This window comes from Hipposideros armiger, unplaced genomic scaffold (genome assembly GCF_001890085.2).
Source record: "Hipposideros armiger isolate ML-2016 unplaced genomic scaffold, ASM189008v1 scaffold_614, whole genome shotgun sequence".
Classification (NCBI taxonomy): domain Eukaryota; kingdom Metazoa; phylum Chordata; class Mammalia; order Chiroptera; family Hipposideridae; genus Hipposideros; species Hipposideros armiger.
Window position 1 is genome coordinate 271607 of NW_017731964.1, and position 7676 is coordinate 279282.

The window sequence follows — 7676 nt, forward strand, 5'->3', positions numbered from 1 at the left end:
ATTGAGAGATCTGATTTCCTCATTGGGGGACTCAAATTCTGTGAATGAGCTCCTTTTGGGGAGTGCTGACCTTACCAGCCACATAAGGCAATTAAACCACGAGATATTTTTATGTTTTGCTGTAATCCACATTTCTCCTTGGCCAGGAATATTTTATTCTCTGTCACTTGACTTGCTTTGTAGCAAATGAAAATTTGCTTCCTTCATCCCTTCATTTTCCAATAAAAAATGTAGAAAATGACAGTGCTGAAAACAGAGCCCTCTAAGATACTCCTGGACCACCCTCCATGGTGCTATTGGTTAGCACTGATTTTTCCATTTAACTGTAAAGCACTCAGGGTTATCCATCCATCTTGTTCATAAGATCATTTTCCTTGTCCATGGGTTACTTCCCTAAGTGAAAAATGAATCTAACAGGCTTTCTTTGTTCCCTGTAAGCACATTCAGTTTTCTAGTCATTACTCCTGTGTGTTATTCGTACTTAAATGTTCATCACATCTCAGCTATCCATTAATAGACAGAAAAATCTTTGGCTTGTCCTCTTATCCCATGTCACCAGGGTCTTGAACTCATTTATAGACACTAGATGGTGTTTCTATCATGTTGGACTTCAATTCTTTTTTGCCTGGTTCCGTTCTCTCTTTTATTGGGTTGTTGGGAAAGTCATGATGTATTTTGTCTATGTTTTTCAAAGGTCATTTAGTTATACAAAGAACAAAGATCAATCAATGATACATTGCCCATTTTGTTCAATAACCTTTTGTCATCTTTCAGTGAGCTTCATAATTCCTCGTTCATAGAAGGACCTGTCTTTATTTGCAAAAAACTGAACAAGGTGCTGATTTACAGCTTCATCTGAATTGAATGCTACACCACGCAAGGAATTTTGAAGAGAGCGAAACAAGTGGAAGTCTGATGCCACAAGGTCAGGCAAGTATGGTGGGTGTGGCAACACATCCCATCCAACCTCCAGTAATTTTTGATGGGTGATCAAACTTGTGTGTGGTCTCGCATTGTCGCGATGGAACACAACTCCTTTATAATTAACAAGCTCTGGAAGTTTCTGGATGATGGGTTCATTCAAACTGTCCAGTTGTTGACAGTACACATTCGAATTGATTGTTTGGTTCCTTGGTAGAAGCTCGAAAAACACGACACCTTTAAAATCTCACCACACTGAGAGCATAACCTTCCTCTGATGAATGTCTGCTTTTGATGTTGTTTGAGGCGAATCATCACATTGGGACCAAGACCGTTTGCACACCACATTTCTGTAAACAATCCACTTGTCATCACCAGTTATCAGCCACTTCAAAAAGGATCGCTTTCCTCGCATTTATTGAGCATATTGCAGATGTTTATATGTGCCGTCAAATGAACTTCTTTGAGTTCATGTGGAAACTTGCTTACATATCCCATCTTCTTCAGGTGGTCATGAACGCTTGAATGGTGGATGTTCAATGTTTCTGCAATCTCTTGTGTTGTGTAACATGGGTTTGACTCGATCAATGCCTTTATTTTGTCGTCATCAACCTTGGTGGGCCTCCCTGACCAAGGAGCATCGTTGAGATAAAAATCACCAGCACAGAATTTCGTGAACCATCGTTGGCACTGATGTTCTTGTAGAGCATTGTTACCGTAAACTTTATGCAACTTTTCACTAGCTTGATGTACGTTCTTCCCTTTATGGAAGTAAAACAGTAAAATATGGCGAAAATGCACAGTTCGGTCTTCCATCTTCAACTTGTAAAATCTCCAAAACTCAACCAAATCCCTCAATTTAAAAAAAAATGATGCTAGAACTGTCAGCTGTCAAACGACATAGCAATAACATAGATGCGAATGACTCTAGTACTTCCAAAAATGAATTAGTGCCATCTGTCGCAAACATGCGTCATGACTTTTCCGACAACCCAAGAGCTCCGAAGTCACTCTTGTTTTCAGAATTGAAGAGTCCCCACCTCTCAGTGTTTCATCACCATTTCACCATTATCTCAAGCAGATAAATGGACTTCTTTAATAATCTTTTTTTTTCTTTCTGACAATGACTAAAATTCTCCCTTAAAAATAGGGATTTTTTAATACTCTTCTTTGCAAGTTCTCAAAGCAACACTTTTCAAGTTTATTTATTATTTGTCTCTGCTAAAGTCTTTTTTCCATCTTTTGTTTTCATGTTAAAGCTGACTTGGGCTGGATTCTTCTTAGATATATATGTTCATTTTTCTCCTAATTTTAGCTTCTGAAGGCTCATGCTGGGTTAATGACAATGGTATCTCCAAAATATCTGAAATCTATCTTTATAAATTCCTTCTAGGCCCAGCTACCCTGGGCTCTCACGGGGTCTAGAATCATATATGTGCAACACCTCTCTTTTGAATTCCTGTCACTGTAACATTGCTTGCTGACTTCTCGGTCCACAGTTGGTCCATAGGGGTGGTGCTTCTGGTTGTTTTCTGTCATTTGAGACCTGGGGTCAGTCTCTGGGTGCAAGAGAGTGCTCCTGCAAAAATGCAAATAGTGAAGCTATCTTAGCATTTCCTTTGCTCCTTGGTCATTTAAGTTCTACTTTTTATATTTTCACCTTGTTCTTTGCATGGTATAATTGAGGGGCAAAAACAAAACAAAACAAACACTAAACAAGGAGACAAATGATTGTATTCTAGGCATAGTTCAGCCACGAACCCATTGTGTGGCCCAGGATAATTACTTGGCCTCACCAGGCCTCAATTTTCTTCCCCATAAAATATGGCAGTTGGGAAAGATCACTCTACCTTACTAATCATATAAACCTTAAAAATGAAGCCTGAAGAAGACCTCTTGGTTCTGAACCTTCATTTAGAATCCTGGATTACATTGGTCCCAGCAACAACCCATGTTTTTGCTGCCTTATTACTGGGACTTTAGGTTTCTAAAATTCTGTACATTTTACTTCTGTTATTTTTAGTAGGGAAAAATTTTAATCGAAGAGAAAATTGGAAGAAGAGAGGTAACTTCGATGGAATAATTTGAATAAAAAGCAAGATAGTAAATTAATGCAAATTTATACTCCCTTCTCAGAAATTTTTGTCACCAGCAATGTTTCAAAATTTGAATTATATGACATCCTGGGGGAGCTTTGTAACCAAATGTTTCTACAGCAGAACAAACATCCACAGAAAGTGAGATAAACAAAGACTAACAACATTGTTATTTCTGCAGCAAAACATGAATATGTGTATAAAGTGTGATAAGATTATATAACATTTTAGTTAAGATCAGGTATGCAAGCCATACTTATGAAAACTTTTTCTTTTCAGATTTTCTTTTGGATTTAAGAATTATAGATAAGAGATTATCAGTCTATATTAGGAAAATAATTGGGGCATACATAGTGGAGATCAAAACCAGTCTAATTTACTGGTTTTTATTTTGACCAGAACAGAAAATGGAAAATTGGGTATGATATTTATCCACTTTATTTTATGAAATTCATCCTGGGCCTGCAAATGAATTAAACACAGTTGGCATCCACTGACTGACTCTCCAGGTAGAATTGACTACTGTGTCACTTGTGCTCCCATTGTATGCTAAGCAAATTCTTTCATTGAATAGATATTTATTGAACTTGTACTAGGTGCCAACTCTTGAACTAGGTAAATGGAAATATAAGAATGAATATGTCACTTACTTATCATCACCCTTATTGAACTCACTAGTAAAGAAAGGAAGTGAGACATTGTGCAATGTTTCCAAATTAACAGGAGGGACACTTAACCTAGCCTTGTTGTTCAAGGACGAACTCTCGGAGAGTCTGCATTTAGACTGAAACATGAAAAATAGCATGGTGCCAGTCAAATGAGGAGGGTAGGTGAGAGGCAGTGTTCACAGAAGTGGGTATATGATGGGATCTGTGGATGGGAGGAATCTATTCAGTGAGCCCAAAGAATCTAGTAAGGTGGAGTCTAGAGAACAAGAGAGAGAGTAGCTGGAGAGGTGGGTTAGGAGTTAGACAACAGAGGCCCATGTAAGCCATAAAAGAGCATGGACCAGTTGTTGCCGTGTTAGTCTTCTGTACTAATGAGTTTTTCTTCTTCTTTTTTTTATTTTTTAATTACAGTTGACATTCAATATTATATTGGTTTCAGGTATAGAGGATACTAGTTAGACATTTATATAACGTACAAAGTGATTTCCCCCAATAAGTCTAGTACCCACTTGGCCCCATACCAATGAGTTGTTCTTTGAGTCATGGACTGTATTCCTTTTTTTTTTTGGTATTCCAGAGCTCATCACAATGACTGGCATGTAGTAAATTAATATTTATTGAAGGAAGGAAGGAAAGAAGGAAGGAAGGAAGGAAGGAAGGAAGGAAGGAAGGAAGGAAGGAAGGAAAAAAACAAGGGACAGAAATGGATTTAAGAACAGATGACTAAATATAAACATTGAAGAAAACTTGAATACAAGACATAATGCTGACCATTCTCAAGAGCAGAGAGGTGATTTCTCAGCTACACATACAGGATCTGCATTTTAAAATAAAGCCTTAACATATTCTATAACTTTAGGCAAATAGCTTTGCTCTCAAGATCTATTTCCTCTTCTGAAAAATGAGATACTTAGCTATCATCTCTAGCTCTGAAATTTGATAATTCTATAAAAAGAGTTTTCAAATGAGTGTGGGGCAGATTTCTATCATTCAGAACACAATTGGTTGCAAATTGCAGTTTGATTCTTGTGGATGCCACATCATGAGAAAAGGATCATGGGAAGAGTCTGTTTCAGGAAGGTATATGCCCACACACATAATCTCAACTTTTTGATGAATCTTTGATTGAATATTCATTCTACTTCTAACAATATAGTATGAAGGAGCTATTTTTCTTCAAATTTATATTCAGTAACGCCCTCAACATTTCTCAAATTACTAGTGTCAGTTAAGACAAGAACAAAACAAGAATGTTAAAAATACATTGTGTCTCTATGCCATTGCCACAAAAACTGAACAGCTAACTTGCCAGCTAAGGCTTTCTTTTCAAGGAAGATAATTTGCATGTGGGGCTCCATTCAAGTACTTTGAAAATGTGTCCAAGGAAACATAGCAATTGAAATGATTATCAGAAACTGGTTGTGTTTCATTCTAAAATCACACTTATTTCCAAGACCCTTTTGGTAAGTTAGAAGAGGATCAAGAGAGAGTATTTGGATCTCATTCTTAGTCTTTAAACAAATAGGAAATGTTTGATTATTCCCTAGTTTGGTCTATGGAAACTTGATCTATTTCCCTATTTTATTCCTCCAATGTTTGCAGCTAAAATGTATACCATTAGGCTTAGAACTTTGAAGAACTTTTGTGGGTGTCTACACATAAAACAGTTTTAGTAATCAGTAGACATTGTAGTTGGCAGTTTGGAGAAAAAGCTTGGGAGTCTATGAAACCAGTGGACCTGATCATAATTTTTTTTTTGAATTAGATTTTCTACAAGGGAGATGCAAGAGAAGAGGCCAGGTAGGTATTACAGATATCTTAGCATTTACAATATACAGTAATACCTTGGTTTGCGAGCACAATTCGTTCTGGAAACAAACTACTTGTATTGCAAGACATCGCTCGTTTACCCCATTAAAATGTATTAGAAATGTTTGCTCGTCCTGCGGCACGTTCGCGAGCCACGTTACTTGCAAGCCAAGGTTTTACAGTAATTGAAATAGTGAGCTGCTGAGGCAAGAGTAGAGAAGCTGAAGTCCAGTGTCACCTGTAAGGTCTTCACTCACGCTGCATAACCTTGGGGAGTTCACTTGCTCTCTCTGGACCTCGTTGTCTCTTCTATGATGAATGAGTCAGATCACATCAAGTCAGGGATCCTCAGTCCCATAATTTGAAGTCTTATTTTCTACAAACTCAGGAAGGCAAGTTGCTTTACATACAAAAATTTACAATTGCATATTTTGCTTCTGAGCTAAAATATGATACAGATTCAAGTTTATTCTAATAAATATTTACACTTCTTATTTAAGGAAAGAAAGACTTTTAATTTCAGTCAAAAGAAATATAATAGCTTATAAATTGTTAATTAAGCCTGAAACAAAACTGCAGGCAAAAGTAGCGAAACTGAAACTGTCCTACTTGGGGCACATCATAAGAAGGCAGGTTTCTTTGGAAAAGACAATCATGCTGGGAAAATAGAAGGCAGCAGGGAAAGAGGAAGACCAAATATGAGATGGAGTGACTCCATAAGAGAAGCATAGGCATGAGTCTACAGGAGCTGAGCAGGGCAGTGAGGCCAGGATACTGTGGACCTCTCATTCACAGGGTCTCTAGGAGTTGGAGCCAACTCAAAGGCACACAACACACACAAAAGTTATAAATTGGTTTACTTTTCACTTTGAAGCTTCATTTGCTTTCCCCAGTGAGTGTGTTTTGAATCCCAGAGACCAAATGTGAAGAATCACTCCAATTACAAATATAGTTGACTGTTTTCCTTCACACACACACAGCCACACACACACTACTGGGGTGCCAAAAAACGTATACACATGACTTGTATTCATCTTTTGTTATCAGTATACATTGAGTATTGCAATTTTAATACAGTTTTTCCTTTCTTAAAATGTGTATCCATTTCTTTGTCACCCTCTGTATATATATATATATATATATATATGCAATTATATTTACATATTTATATTTGTTCACTATTTGAAACACTTTTACTACTAATTTTTTTATACTACTTTATGGTTTAAGGAATAGTGTTTTTCATGTACTATCTATTAGTTCATGGGAAATCGGTACAATCTAGAGTTTCTAGGAAATTTACTCTAAGAAGTCAGCATTACTTAGAGTAAACTTCTGTTTGTCGAGACTCAAGAATAGAGGGTTCAACATATCATGAAGTGATTAGTAGCCATGAATTATCTTTCTGATTTTGATTGTTTGCTTGTCTCTACCCTGTTCTACTGGTATGACCTGCTGTTTATCATTGCCCTTGTCCAAAGTAGGTGTCTAGATTCTTCTTCTGTAAAATGAGAGGAAAATAAGACTCAGCCTACAAAAGAAAGACGCTGTAAGAAAAACATTTAGAAACTATTCTTAGTTCTCAGAGGAAGGCAAATACATGAATATAACTTGTAATTAAAGAAATTTTGTCCCCACTGATGTCCAAAAGGATTCTATGTAGCTTACAATATAACACATAAGGGGAAAAAATAGAAAATCATTAATATAAGAACAAGATGAACCAATCTATAAGGGAGAAAAGAGCAAGATATTTTTTTTTAATGTTGTGTTTGTTTTGTTTGTTTGTTTTAAGGAACTGAAGGTCCAACACTGAATTACCCTAGGGAATTTCTACCTACTGACAACATTTGCTTCCTTGTAGGACAGGGTTGTCAGTGGAATTACTATGGGATGTGAACGTTTCTGACTTAGAAGCGGCTGAGCCTGACGAGTAGTAACTATCAGCAGTTACCATCTGACAGTTATTCTGTGGCTTAAGGAAAATGGCTTGTGGTCACAGTCCAATCTCTGTTGGACAGGTATCCACATCATAGGAAACCACCACTAAATTTGGTACTGAGACAAACTATTATTGGCAGTGAAGAGAAGAGGCCTGAATCAGCATTCAGACTTGAGAGCCCTGACCATCTAACCTGGTCACTCCAGGTCAGGGCTGAGAGAGGCATAATTGCAGGGTAAA